We start from the raw sequence: 14,970 nt of genomic DNA, 5'->3' as shown, positions 1-14,970 counted from the left end.
GTACGCAGCCGCCGGGGCGGCCCGGAAAAAAAAAAAAAAAAAAGAAAAAAAAAAAAAAAAAGCCAGCCCGCAGCGGAGGCGAGCATGCGCACCAGGGAGCGGCCGCGCGCTCGCGCCGTGGCCGCGCCCGGCGGCCCACAGCGCCCCCTGTGGGCTGGAGGTCACGAGACCGGGGTGGCGCGCCCGCCCGGCCGGGGGTTGGGAGTCGTTTGGGGCGCGCGCCTGCTTCCTGGGGAAGAGGGTCCCTGCGGTCGCGTGCCGAAGTGTGCACGGCCGCCGCCCGGGTGGGTGCCTTCGCGCCTTCCTGGCCCACCCTGGCCGTGGCGCTACCACGTCCTTCCGCACGGATGGGCAGTTGTGTAAGCCACAGTCACTGTCCAGAAAACCTGGAAAAAAAAAAAAACGAAGTAGCCTGCCCATTTAAGGGTTTTTCGATAGGGTGAGCATCCGCCTTCAGATGTTGCAGCAGGGATTGTGGCTGACTGCTGTAATCCTATGGTCTGCGAGGCTGAGGCAGGAGAAGCTCTGTGAGTTTACTACCATCCAGGGCTACATAGCAACATCTTGTTTCGAAGTAGAAAGGAAAAAAAAAAAAAAAAAAAAGACCGGGTTTAAACTCTTGCTTGCCTCAAGCTCTTTTGTGACACTCCACCTGGAGTTTACATTTACTTGTTACATGGTATTTATGCTATTTAGGAAATTGTGAGAAAAAAAGATTCCTGGCCACATTCACCTCTTTCCTGCCTCTGTTGAACCCGGGGTCTTTATTTTTCCTGAAAAGCTACACTACTTACCCAATCTAGAAGCCAAAATCAATTTATGTTGCATCTTTTTATTATCCTGCGACATCCATTCCAGCACTGAACCAAGGCAATTCAGTCTCCCCTATTGCCACTCTCAGAAGTCCCAGGAGGGGACCTGGCCTGGAATATTACATCTCTGGTGTATTCATAGTGGTTTTAAAAGGTGGTTGTTGAATCAATGCTCAATTTATTATCTGCATTTTCACAGATAAGTTACTTCAACGAGACTCAACTTCCTTACTGATGTATCCATTTACTCAAAAAGTGTGGATTGGGAGTTGACCCAGTACCAGGAACTCAACTGAGGATTTGGAACTGAAGGAAAATTTCAAACTAACTTATTCTTACGGGCTTTCATTCTCGTGCAGAGAGAGAATCTTTAAAAAGGATTTTGAAGGCGAAATGTTAAATGGAGCTGAAGCACCAGAGAAAAACAAGGACCAGGGCATGAGGAAGCTGCATTTCCCCAAGACCAGCAGAGGAAACAAAGCAGGTGAATTTCCTCTGTTGGGAGGATGGTGTCGCTCACTCTAGCAATTAAAGGTGCTGCCTTCAAGGAAGTGCTTAGTAGAGAGGCCACTAGACTTAGTTATTATTATTTTCCTTTCTGGTTAAAACCGTGAGTTTCACTTCCCTCCAGTGATTCCCACCTTTCAATTGTTTCCCCCTCTAGAATGTTCTTTGAGAAAGCACTATTCTTCACTGTTTCCGCCTTTTCCTCATGGAAAGCCAGCTTGACTAAATCTCCCTTCATGACTGGTCCTGCCTACCACTTGGTCTTGTCCTTCACACCCTGTGACCCCTGTCTCTTTGACCTGCATTGCTGAATACTCATACTAAGAAGCCATGGCATGCTTTCCCAAGCTCCCTTCTGCCTTTGTGTCGGCTCCTCTCTTTGTCTGGAACATTTGCTTGTCTTTTCTACCTAGCAGAGTTTGTGGTGCCTTCAAGTCTAGCTGATGAGTGACATTTTTGAAAACTTGTACAGATTTCGTGGCTGACCTAAACTAACCTTATCTTCGGATTCAGCTGTATTCTAAAGGCGCTTGGATATAAAAGTTATAGAAGTCACTTATTTGGGGTGTATAATCTGATTGGTTTATTGTATATTTACAGAATTGCACAACTGTCACCATAACTTAATTTTAGAATATATATTATCTTTGAAAGTAACCTTGTGCAGATTACCAATGTTGTGGTGTCGATGATAAATGCCCTCTAAAGCTATGTGCTAAAAGTTTCACCCAGGGCTGCTGGGGTTATTAGGAGGCAATAGAAACTCGGAGAGGGGAGGCCTGGTTGGAGGAAGTATGTCATGGGGAGATTCCTATTTTTGTGGCTTTTGTTTTGTATTTTAGACTGGGTCTCCCTCTTTAACACAAGTTGACCTCAAACTCGATAGCCTTGACTGACCTCAAAGCCACTGCAGCCTTCCTGCCTTATCCTCCTGAATGCTGATTATAGGCGTGAACCCCCAAGCCTGGCTGGTGGAGAGCATGGGGCTGCCCTTCCTAAGTCCCTGCTTCCTTTCCCTCCAGGTCTGAGTCTGTCCCTCTCCCTCTTTTTCCTTCTCCTCCTGTCCTCTCTCTCCCTAAGTGGCTTTGCTCCACCCCATCCCCCTCACCACAGACGTGATGAGGCCAAGCAACCACGGACTGGAACTTCTGAAACTGGAATGGAGGTGAAGTTGTCTCTGCCAGCTGTTTGCTACAGTGACAGAAAGCTGGTTAGCATACTCGTTTTTATGAAGTGGCATGCTGCATTCTGATTGAAAAATCTGCCTTTCCACTAGACCAGTGTTCCAAAGGAATATGGAATCTTTTCATTGCGTCTCCTAAGGTTTGGCACTGTCTTGTCAAGTGGTTTTGCTTTTAGACAGGATCTCACTTATGCTGCTCTGGATGCCTTTGAACTCACAGACATCTGCCTACTCCTGCCTCCTCTCAAGGAGTCCTGGCAGGAAATCCAAGCCCGCCACACATTGCCTGTTCTTGGCCACTCTTTTGGAACCTTGATGCAAGCCCTTATGACCCTGTAATTCTTGAGTTTTGCACAATTGCAAAAGTAGCACCCCGTGACTATGCTGCCAAGTTCCTTTGCCAGCTTAAGCTGTGCTCTGGCTCTGGCACCTTCTACTGTAGTACTGCTGGCCTCTTTCCACCGTGGTGACTGAGCACTGGAAACATTTCTCTGGGTGCTTGTTTTCAAGCAGGGGCCCCTTTAACTGTTGTTTCTAGTCTCTTGCCTTTCACATTGATGAGCAGTTTTACAAGTTGGAGCTTCCAGGGGTGGCCCTGCTCCAGAGCACCTGTCTTAGTTGATTGTTTTGTTGCTGTGATAAAATACTCTGACTAAAGCACCTGAAGGAAGGAAGGAAGAAAGGGCTATGGCTTGCAGTTTGAGGTTGCAGTCCGTCATGATGGGGAACTCACAGTGGCAGGAGCTTGAAGCTGGTTACAAACATCCACAGTCACTGGGTGGTGGTGACGTACACCTTTGATCCCAGCACTGGGGAGACAGAGGCAGGTGAATCTCTGTGAGTTCGAGGCCAGCCTGGTCCACATAGTGAGTTCCAAGACAGTCAGGGCTACACAGAGAAACTCTGTCTCAAAAAAACCAGAGCCAAAGCAATCAACCAACCAAACAAACAAACATAAAACAAATATCCAAGAAACAGAGAAAGATTAATGCCTGTGCTCAGCTCACTTTCTTCTTTTCACACAGTTCAGGGAATGTGTGCCACCCACAGTAGGTGTATCTTCCCACAGCCTGATCAAGATAACTCCTACAAAGGCATGCTCAGAAGTGCAATCTCCCTGGTGATTCCAGAGCTTATCAAGTAGACAGTTGAGATCAGCCCACAGCACCATGCCAGCTATTATAGCTCCTTTCCTGGCACCTACCTTGTGTGCAACTTTAAACATGTTCCTGCTCCTTGTGGTGGATTAAATGAGAATGACCTCTGTAGGCTCATCATATGTTGGTCCCAGTTTGGTGGAACTGTTTGGGAAGGGTTAGAGGTGTGGCCTCGTTGGAGGAGGTGTGTTACAGGGGATGGGCTTTGGGGTTTCAAAAGACATGTGCTGTCATCCCCAGTGATTCATTCTCTGTCTCCTACTTTCTCATCAAGAAGTAAGACCTCAGCTGTCCCTGCTGCCATGCCATCATGGACTCTAACCCTCTGAAAACATAAGTCCAGATTAAACACATTCTTTTATAAGTTGCCTTGGTCATGGTGTTTTATCACGACAATAGAAAAGTAACTAAGATACTCCTTTTCTTGCCAAATTGTACTCCCCTTCCCCCTGCCGCTCCTCCCAGCACCCTCCCACCTTCTGGCTCTGCTTGCTGCCTTTTCTTTACAGAAAACATGAATAAAAGCAGTGAGCTGGCTGGAGAAATGGCTCAGCAGTTAAGAACTGGACTGCTCTTTTAGGAGACCTGAGTCCAGGTACCATCCCCACAGCAGGCGGCTTCTAATCACCCGTAACTCGGCCTTTGCCTTGGCAGGTGCTTGCATTCAAATGCATGTACCCTCACACACACACACACACACACACACACACACACACACACAATTAAAAATACATCTTTTTTTTAAGTAGTGAACCATAGCCATATCATAACCTGAGTCCTATGCTGTCTTGGAATTTCTCCTGCCAAACAAATTCGTTCGTTACTTTTTTTAATAATTTTTTCATTTTTTTATACATAATTACATAATTTCCTCTATTCCCTTTATTCCCTCCAAGCCCTCTCCTCTGTCTCTTAAAGTCCTGGCCTCTTTTCTTTCGTTGTTACCTGTATACATATATGTATTCCTAAATACATAAATATAACCTGCTCAGTCTGTATAATGTTAGCTGCGTGTATACGATCTCAGGGCTGACCACTTGAATTCAGTCTCATTTGAGTTCTCAGGACACAGGCGGGCTGCAGTCATATTCCTTGCCAGAGTGTCATGCATGAATAGCCTCTAGCCCAGTTTCCGACACAGTCCTTCTTACTCTCTGAAGCCTTATGAGCGTGTCTAAACTTTCTGTTGGCATTCTGATCTACTCTCCCACACTCCCATCAACATATCCCATTTAGCTCTGCTTACAACACTGTGGAGCAGTGGTTCTCAACCTTCCTAATGCTGTGACCCTTTAATACAGTTCCTCATGTGTGGTGATCCCCAACCATACAATTATTTTCATTGTTACTTTATAACTGTAATTTTGCTGCTGTTATGAGTCTTTATGTAAATATCTGCTGTGCAGGATATCTGATATGTGACCCCTGTGAAAGGGTCATTTGACCTCCCGGTGGGGTCGAGACCCACAGATTGAGAACCACAGGTCCGTACCATAATTTTCTCTCACACCAGTCCCAAAGGCTTACAAACATGCCGTCAGCAGCCCCGACCACAGCCCACTTCTCGGCAGGTTTTCCGTAGCTTTTTACTTTTGTTGTCGCTGTGATAGAATACTTGACAAAAGCTATTGGAGGGAAGGAGTTATGTAGGCACCCGAGTTGAGAGGACAGAGTCCATCACGACAAGGAAGGTGTGTGGCTGTGGGAACTTGAGGTGGCCGGTCCTGTCGTGTCCACAGGCAATAAGCAGAGAGAGGCGAATGCTGGTGTGCTGCTGCCTCCCCTCTTGTCCCTTTTATTTCATCTGGGATCCCAGCCTCGTGACTGGTGCCGCCCACATCAAGGTAGGTCTTCCCTCAGCTAAACTCTGAAAACTCCATGAGATGGCCTTGGAGATGTGTCTCCTTGGTAACCCCTAGTCTCTGCAAGTTGACAGTGATGGTTATCTTAAGTCATTGCTAACAGGATGAGCCCTCTCCAAGGGTCAGTGCAAACTGAAAGGGTGGCCATTCTACTGACATTGGTTTTAAAGCTGATGCTTGTTCTTTCGAACTATTAACCATCTTTGCTACCACGTGCTGTGCGAGGCAGGAGCCATTGTGGACAGACTTCTATATCAGTGTTCTTTATTTTCAGCTAAAACATTACAGTGCAAGCCAACTATGCCCAGAAGCATTCCTGCCTAAAATGTTAACATCCTTACAAACATGCTCTATGACCTGGAGCAAAGCATGTCAAAATATGCATCAGTCTTCAAGTATGACCTTAAGCTGAGCATTCTCAGAAATGTACTTTATTTTTCCAAGACAGGGTTTCTCTGTGTAGCCCTGACTATCCTGGAACTCTCTCTGTAGACAAGGCTGACCTCTAGCATCCGCCTCTATCTTCTGAGTGCTGAGATTAAAGGCATGGACCACCACTGCTGGGCTTGGAAATGTACTCCTTAACTGAGCATGCTCAAGGATGTGCCAGTGCTTAACAATGCTTTTCTTTCCTTGATGGTTTCTGTTTTCTCAGGAAAAGTACTAGGACCAGAGTCAATGTGATGGTATTTGGGAAGAGAACTGGAAAACTCGTGGGAGGGTGAGTGGATTAGAGGAACATAATCAGACAGCTGGGCCTTCTTGAGATTTTTGGACATGAAATGAAGTGAACTCATAAGCAGATACACATAATTTTTCTGCAGCCACACTTTCCTGCCTGCATACAGGTGTAGGGGAGGTAGGAATGTTTTTGTTAGGCTGGTGCGACAGGAGCAAGGATATTAAATATGTATGCAGATGAGGACGGGGACGAAGCAAGGGCCGCGGAGGAGTGGCCATGGTTTTTAACACCATGTCCCACTTCCACGACCTCACAATGTTCACTGTGGTGAAAGATGAACATTTGTAGACTGCATCACCGGGGCTCTTGGCTCTTGGCTTCCAGCTGGGTAGAACTGGAAGTCAAAAGGAGTGGGATATGTCCTCCTCTTACTGTGCTTCCAGGATGATTCTCTTGTCAAATCCCCCTTACTCAGTTCTTCCTGGAGTCCAGTGACCTCCTCCTCTCCCGTTCAGGCTGTTGGTGGCAATGGCGTACCACGTGCCTTGTTTCTGAACACTCCATCATCTCTTCTGGGTCCCTTGGTCTACTGTGTGAATAAGCTCTTCACGAAACTCCGCTCAAGTCATTTGGTGTGGGTCATCTTTTCCATGGCATTTCTTTGACAAGAGACGGGGGCTAGAGAAATGGTGCTAGGGCCTTTTCAATAGGAGGCACCTGGGAGGCTGAAGAGTCATTGTGGGTTCTTTGGGAGGGCATGGCCAGAGCTAGGGATGCTAGACATGTTTGCAGACATTGCTTCCTGAGCATGAGATTGACTGGGTAGGATTACAGGAGGTGGTGGTGGTGGTGGTGGTGGTGGTTGAGGTGGGTCGAGGAGGAGGAGGAGAGAGCAGTGGAGGTGAGGAGACTAGACTATAGGAGACTAATCTCCTGGCACACATTTTAGGTGGCCACTAAGCCACAAAGAATGTCGGAAAGAGCAGGATGGAAAGGGAGCCAGCTCATGAGCCAGACACTAATGTCTGCCGTGAACCAGGAAGAGGAGGCTGGCAGATGACTGCCTCAGGGGTGAGTGGGTGGTGGAATTTGAGGGTGTGGGTTTTCAGAAGAACTGGGGTTTTTCAGCTGGAGAAGAACTGCCTGTCAGCAGCAATGAGGGCCATGAAAGACACTTACTCTGCCCCTGGGCTCTGTGGTATGTGGGGCGTAGGAGGGGGTAGAAAACAGCCGCTTCTTGAGAATGCTCTAGGGAAAACAGGTTTCGGTTTCCAGTTAGGGCTGTAGCTAGCCTAACTTCTAAGAAAGACAATGAAGAAAATGTCCAGAAAGGGGTTCTGACGGGTTTTGCTGGTGGCACACCCTGGGGGATGCCGTGGGAAGGTTTGGAGACAGAGAAGGGACTTTGAGCTGAAGTCAGAGGGATGAACAGAACCATGTAGGAGAGAATGTGGTGATACCGGGTGACACAAGAGGTTTGACCTTGGACATGAGGAAGGTATATCAACCCCAAATGCACGTGTGAGAGACTGACTCTCCACTGCATAGCACTTACATGGGAGGAGCAGGGGACTGAAATCCTGGATGCACTGCTCTGGTGGAGCAGGCACACCTAAGGGGACAAAAGACAAAAAGAAGTCCACCCAAGCTACCTTAAGGCAAATGCCATTGCTTCCAAGGGTGGCTGTAGGAGGTGGCGTTAGCAGAGACAGTCACGGTTAGTCAGTATCCTTGTGCCAGCCACCTTGGATACTGCAGCTCTGAGGAGGAGTTCTTTGCATAGGTTCCATCATAGGCACATGTGTATGAGAGAGGGCTCCTTTTCATGGCCTCTCAGCGCCATCTTGTTAGGGTTCAACATGGTTGACTTTATTTGATACTGAGAACTTCTACAGGTAGGAAGGGTTTTGAGCATGGGGAAATTAGCTGTGGCCTTACTGGGAACTGAATGACTTCTAATTTTAGCTTCTTTTTTTAAGAGCCTCTTCATAAGAAGTGTATAGGGAAAGGTGGCTATATTAGTTAGCTTTCAGTCACTGTAACAAAATACCTGGCACAGAGAAGTTAGGTCTACCTGGCTATGTGCAATGCTGTTTTAGTTCCTGTCCTTGTCACTGTGATGAAATGCCCAAAAGAAGCAGCTTAGGGGAGGCTTGCTTTTAGCCTATAGTTAGAGAGGACACAGTCCATCATGATGGAGAAGGATACAGTCTGGATGGAGAAGGCTACAGTCCATCATGATGGAGAAGGCATGAAGTGATTCATGGTGGCTTCCAGTTATGGCAGTGGGGAATGTAGCATGTGGCTTACTCATATCTCCGTGGACCAAAGAGCAGTAGAGAGCTGGTGGAAGGCCAGCTTGAACTGTAACCCTCCGATTTGCCCACCAGTGAACCACTTCCTCCAGCTAGATCCTACCTTCTCAGTTCCACAGCCTTCTAAAGCAGCACTGGGACCAATGCTGGGAATTAAGCATTCAAATACCTGAGCTTGTGGGGCAACATCACACACTCAAGCTGGAAGAGATACAAGAGCGGACAAGTACTTCTGAGATGATGTGAAAGTAAGTGTGAAAAAAGCGCCTATAAAAATTACCAAGAACAGGAGGTCAGAGAGATGCTCGGTAAACACTTGCCTGCTCTTCCAGATGAGTGAGTTTAGTTCCCAGGCCCCATGGCCAGGGCTTACAGCCACCTGTAACTCCAGCTCCAGGGGATCCTAGTCCTTCTTCTAGCCTCTCTGGGCACACACACACACACACACACACACACACACACACACACACACATTCATGGAAAATATACATAGACACTCACACATACACAGTAAAGTGTTTTAAAAATGGGGGAAACTGAGGCTCAGAAAGACACTTGCCCAAGATAATAGGGCTAGAAATATGTTTGTCTATCAAACTTTTTTTCCCCCCAAGACAGGATTTCTCTGTGTAGCCTTGCCTGTTCTGGAACTTGCTCTGAAGACCAGGCTGGCCTTGAACTCACAGAGATCTGCCTGCCTCTGCCTCTTGAGTGCTGGGATTAAAGGTATGCGCCACCACTGCTTGGCTTCGAACTCATTCTTAGTCCATGCAAATAAATAGTCTCTGGGTTTCATTTGCTACAATGACTCTGAACAGTTATCCCTAATCTTCTTTCATTCCTAACCCATTCAGGAAATTGCTTTTTGCCCTCACAAGATTTTTTTTTTAGAAAGCAGGTTATGTATCTGCTCATATGTTATCATTATAATTAGTAACAGTGTAAAATTAAACTCATAGAAATTGTTTCTCCAAGGAAGCAAAACCACTCCATTGCCTTTGAAATGACATAATTTCCTTGTGTAAGTGTTCTGCAGTTTATGACGTACTATTGTGGCTAGCACATCAGACTGCCAGGGATGACACACACTTGGAGGTAGACCCAACAATTGAACAAGCCCATTGGCTGGTTATGATCATGAGAATCATGTGACACCCCCACTCTGACCACTCCTATGGGTCGTCTGAGACTCTGAGGCCTAAGGAACCTTATGAACTCAAAATGGAGGGTTTTTTTTTTAACCTTACTAGTATGAAGCACCTCAGAGCCTGAGTTAATGTTTCTCTGATGAAAGAGATCATTTTTAGAAAGCGATGGATAACAGAAAGGAAAACAGGAAATGTAGGCAGTATTTTTAAGAAGTTTATCTTTGGGCAGGTAAGACGGCTCAGTGTGTAAAGGAACTTGCCACACAAACCTGGAGGCACAAGTTCAATTCCCAGAACCCACCTAAAGGTGCATGGAGAGCACCGACTCCACAAGCCGTCTTCTGATCTGCCCATCTGCACTGTGGCAGTCAGCGGACAGTCCCTAGCCCGAGGTTAGCTGACAGTTTTTAAGTAGCTAAGCTTACGCTGCATCTTAGTGTTGCCTAAGTTGGGTTCATGGCTTGTTTACACAGGAACTTCGGGTGCTGGAGCCATCTCAGCTGAATGGCCTCCCAAGAACTATTCTGGTAGAGGGAAAAAGAGAGTGATGATGGTAAGAAGGGGGAAGGAAGAAGGCTGGGAGGGCAGGAGTGGTCCAGTACCGAGATCATAGGATGTTTTGGAGATGGCAGAATCTGTCAGCCATACTCCATACAGGACGACCTCAAGATAAGGACCAGTGTTCACTTAACAGGGGTGAAGGAGGTCACTGGAGGTCCAGGACACAGAAGCAGCAGCTTGTTGGAAGCAAGTTTTGGTGCACTGGTGGGGGATGGAGCGGAGACAGTTTTCTTCTTTTAATGGCCTAGATTATATTCCTTGTGATCCCTTTAGTTGTAAGTGACCAAAGTTGAAAAGTCAAAAGCAAAGCTGCAGGAGCCAGGATGTGTTGTGGATCTTAAATTGGAACTCTACATTGGACCTCACCGGCTCTCTTCTGTGTCTCTCTTTCCTACTTGGCTTCATTTTTCTCTGCTGTAAATAGTTTTTTTTTTTTTTTGAGACAGGGTTTCTCTGTATAGCTTTGGAGCCTATCCTGGAACTCACTCTGTAGACCAGGCTGGCCTTGAACTCACAGAGATCTGCCTGCCTCTGCCTCCCGAGTGCTGGGATTAAAGGCATGCACCACCACGCCTGGCGTAAATAGATTTTATTTACATAACAGAAAAATGTGACCACTTTTGAGTGCTATCAGACATTTGAAGATGAGACCTGCGCTTGGTTGCCCTGGTGTGCCCTGGTTGACCGACTGTGATTGATTGGAACACCATCTAGTTGATGTACTCTGTCACTTTTGGCCCTGGCTTCACAGAAGCTAGTCTTCTAGCACATTTTTTTGCTTGGGATTAAGTCCTTTAATGTAATTATTACCCTTTTCTTCTTCCCATTTACTACTTGACTTATTCAATATGTCTTTAATACATTTCAGATTCAGAGGATATAACTTAGATTAACTCAGCACAACAGCAGCTGAGCCCAGAATAAAGCAGTTGTTAGGGTTCTAGCATGAAAGGCTATTATGAGCTTTAAAAAGCTCCATCATCCAGACTTTTGGAGATTTGGAAGAATCTATTGTTGGAAAGTAACTGCTATTCAAGTGCCATATACATAATTAAGCACCCACTCCAGCCTCGATGACATGGATGCGCTCACTTTGTTGCTCCTCTTTATTTTATTCACCACCTCAGAGAGCTGCTGCTTTTTCATTTTTAGTGGTGTTGACTCTCACTGCCGGGCTGAGCCATTTCCACCTGTGTGCCGTTCAGGAATGATTCATCAGCCCGGGGCCTACAGCTTCTGCTCTCTATGGGGACCCTTTATTTGGTTGTCTTCTAAAATCAGACACAAGCCTGGGGAAACCCAGTGTGCTTAAAACTGAAATCTTGGAGGTAGCTAGACGTCTCAGCAGGTGAGGGTGCTTGCTGCCACATGTCACAACTTGAGCTCAGTCTCTGGAACTCACATGGTAGAGAGGACTGACTCTTAAAAGTTGTCCTCCGAGAACATGATTTTTTTTTTTTTTTTTTTTTTGAGATTAAACTAACCAGTTGCCTTTGCTTTTCAAAAAGCTCCAATACTGGGAACCCTTACTAAAACAGACTACTACTTTAGGAGTCCACCTGTTAGCTGCATCTTTGCTTTCTGTGGTTTCAACTATCTGATGTCAACCACAGTTTGAAACTACTACATGGAAAATTCCAGAAATAACTCCTAAGTTTTAAATAGGATCCATTCCAACTAACTTGATGTAACATTGTGTTATTTTACACTATCCCTGATAGGGTGTCAATTATCTTTTATGCAGTGTTTCCATGCAGTATACACTACCCATCTGTCTTAGGTATTTTGGTTATCAGATCATCAGAACTTGTGTTCAAGTAACCCCAACTTTATTTTCTAATGGCCACATTTTGCATGAATAATGATGCTGGGAATTTAGATACGTCAAAGGAAACCCCAAACTGCTTCTATCCCTGAAATTGTCAAAAGGGAAAAAGAAATTTATGCCAGTTTGGCTGGGTTACCTTAGCCGCAAAAATATGGCTCTAATGTGTGATAAGTACTTACTTAGGATGGAAAAGGAATTAAATCACAGCACTTCAGATTAACTATGATTACAGGTATACATGGAGGTCTTATAACATATCCCCCAATGATAAATTGGACTTCTCTTTATGTAGTCTGTCCCTGTTTCTATTTATAATGGTAATGGTGGTAACAGTTTAGTAACATCTGGCCAATCAACCCATTTGTTGAAAAGGACTGGTTACATATTATTGTGGTTTGGATATGAAGTATCCCTCAAAAGGCTTCATGTGTTGTCCCCAGATGGTCCAGTGCTATGGGAAGTTCATTAGACTATGTGATCCACTTGGAGGAAGTATGTACTGGGCTGTGCCTTTGAAGGAAGGTATAGCTTGCTTCTGATCTCGTGCCCTGTTTTCCTGTGTCCTGGCTGTCCTAAGATGAGCCTCTCTGCTCTACTTCTCACTTCCCTTCTGCCTCAGCACTGGTCCACAGACAGTGACGTCACTGAGCCACCATGGACTGAAACCTTTGAAACTGTGGACCAAGATAAATGTGTCCTCCTTTAAAGTAGTTTTCTCGGGTATTTTGTAATTGCAAGGAAAACTGACAGGAAGTTGGTGCCGAGCAGGTAGATCACTGCTGTGACTGTCGAGTGACTATGTGGGTCGGGAGATTTTAGAACCGGTTTGTGGAAGGAATTTGGAAAAGTCTGGAGAAGCCGGCTAGAAAGATCTAAAACTGTCGTAAGCAAGGGTTGATGGGTGACTGGGGTGTGAGCTCAGAACACACCGCTAACAGGATGGTAAATGGTGAACTGATCCTGAGTCTCGGATGGAAATGAACTCCACTGGGAACTGGCGTAGGGCCATGCAGGCTGTACCGGCGAAGAACTCACCCATCGTCCATAGCCAGAGACACTGCGGGCAGGGTTTGAAAGTGAACCCAGGAAATTTAAAAGCATCACAGCATTCAGACCCAACCAGGAATACTACTGGCTGCTTTTAGCCCGATTTACAGAGAAAATCACGACCAGAGAAACAGCATAGAAGGCTTTGTAAAGCTTGCAGTTTGGTTAGAAGAGGAGCATGTTTAAAGTTGGGCTAAGAATGCTGTAGCTGGGGGCTGCAAAGATGGCTCAGAGGTTAAGAACACGTGCTGCTCTTCCAGAGGTCCTGAGTTCAATTCCCAGCACCCACATGGTGGCTCACAACCATCTATAATGAGATCCGGTGCCCTCTTCTGACATACATGCATACATACAGACAGAACACTGTATGCATAATAAATAAATCAATCTTAAAAAACAAACAAACAAAAAATACAGGATACTTACTACAGGCTCAAGGGTCTGATGGAAGAAGGAAACTCTTGCCTGCTTGCCCTCACTCTTGCTGGCAAGTCCGTCTACCTTCTTGCTGACATCCCTTCACCTATATTAGAACGGACTTCTTCAGGATTTCAGCACAGACTGAAGATCAGCAGCTCTCCAGGAATCCTCCAGGCCTCCTCCACTAGATTAGGACTGATGAGACTTCCAGCTGAGGGAGCCAAACAACTATATTCTCAGCCTTTCCAGTGTGGGAGAGTCATTGGTGGACTAAGACTACATCCTGTAAGCCAGTCTAACAAATCCCCTTTAATATAGACAAAAGGGGGGGAGGATGAAGGTGAGGATGATGATGAGGGTAGTCTGGGCCAAGTTTGATGTCACACACCTTTAATCCCAGCACTGGGGAGAGAGGGGCAGAGGGGCAGAGGGGCAGAGGGGCAGAGGGGCAGAGGGGCAGAGGCAGGTCTATTTCTGAAAGTTTAAGGCCAGCCAGGGCTGTATAGTAAGACCTAGGCTAAAAATAGAAAAATAAACAACAAAACCAAGAAGAGAGCTGTTGTGTTTTTTGAGCAGGACTGCTTGGAAAAGTGTTTCCCGGGGGCGCTTAGGCATCTACACAGCCAGAGGCACTTGCACCCATGGGTGAAGTAGGCCTGGCTACCACCGAAGCTGGTGGCAGAACTTGGGGTTGGTTTTACACACATGCATAGGCAAGAGTGAAGGACGCCTCCTCCCGGATTTCCAAGGGAGGCCTGGGATCTGCGATGAACAGCTGGGTCAGGAATCCCTGGAGGTAACCCCTGAACGGTGATACTGCAGCTGTGGAAATGAGGCTGAAGTGTCCATCAGCAGAGACAGCAAGAGATAATCCACTGAGGGAAAGTCACAGGCAGTGACCAGGGACATCCGAGAGACGTGGGCTACAACCGGCAAGGCTGTGGGGTGGGGTGGCCTAGTGTCTGGATCGTGATCATGCTGACGGGTCCTGCTGTTCAACATGGAACTATAGCATTTAGTGTTTGCCCTTAAGGGTTTCAGTTTTGCCTGGTCCTCACCCCACTCCTGTGCCCCATTTGGATGAAGCTGCTTTATCTGTCTCATTTCACGTGGGAAGACTGTGAGTTGCTGTTTGAAATTTATAGGGACTATAACAATTTGCCTTGGGTCTCAGAGAGGCTTTGGACGTGGCACTGCGAGAATGTGGGGCTTTTGGAGTTCCTTTTCCTGGTGCTTTGATCAAACACCATGGCAAAAACAGCTTAAGGGAGAAAGGGCTTGTTTTAGCCCACAGTTCGGGGATGCCGTCTATACGGTAGAGATACCCCGGCAGCAGGAGCCTGAGCCAGCTGCCTACATTGCATTCATAGCCAGGAATCAGAGAATGATGCAGCTTATGCCCAGCTAGAACTATTCTTTTCTGTGTGGTCCAGACCCCAGCAGGGAAC

The sequence above is a fragment of the Peromyscus eremicus genome, chromosome 2 (genome assembly GCF_949786415.1).
Source record: "Peromyscus eremicus chromosome 2, PerEre_H2_v1, whole genome shotgun sequence".
Taxonomy (NCBI): domain Eukaryota; kingdom Metazoa; phylum Chordata; class Mammalia; order Rodentia; family Cricetidae; genus Peromyscus; species Peromyscus eremicus.
Note: the sequence above shows the minus strand (reverse complement) of the source record.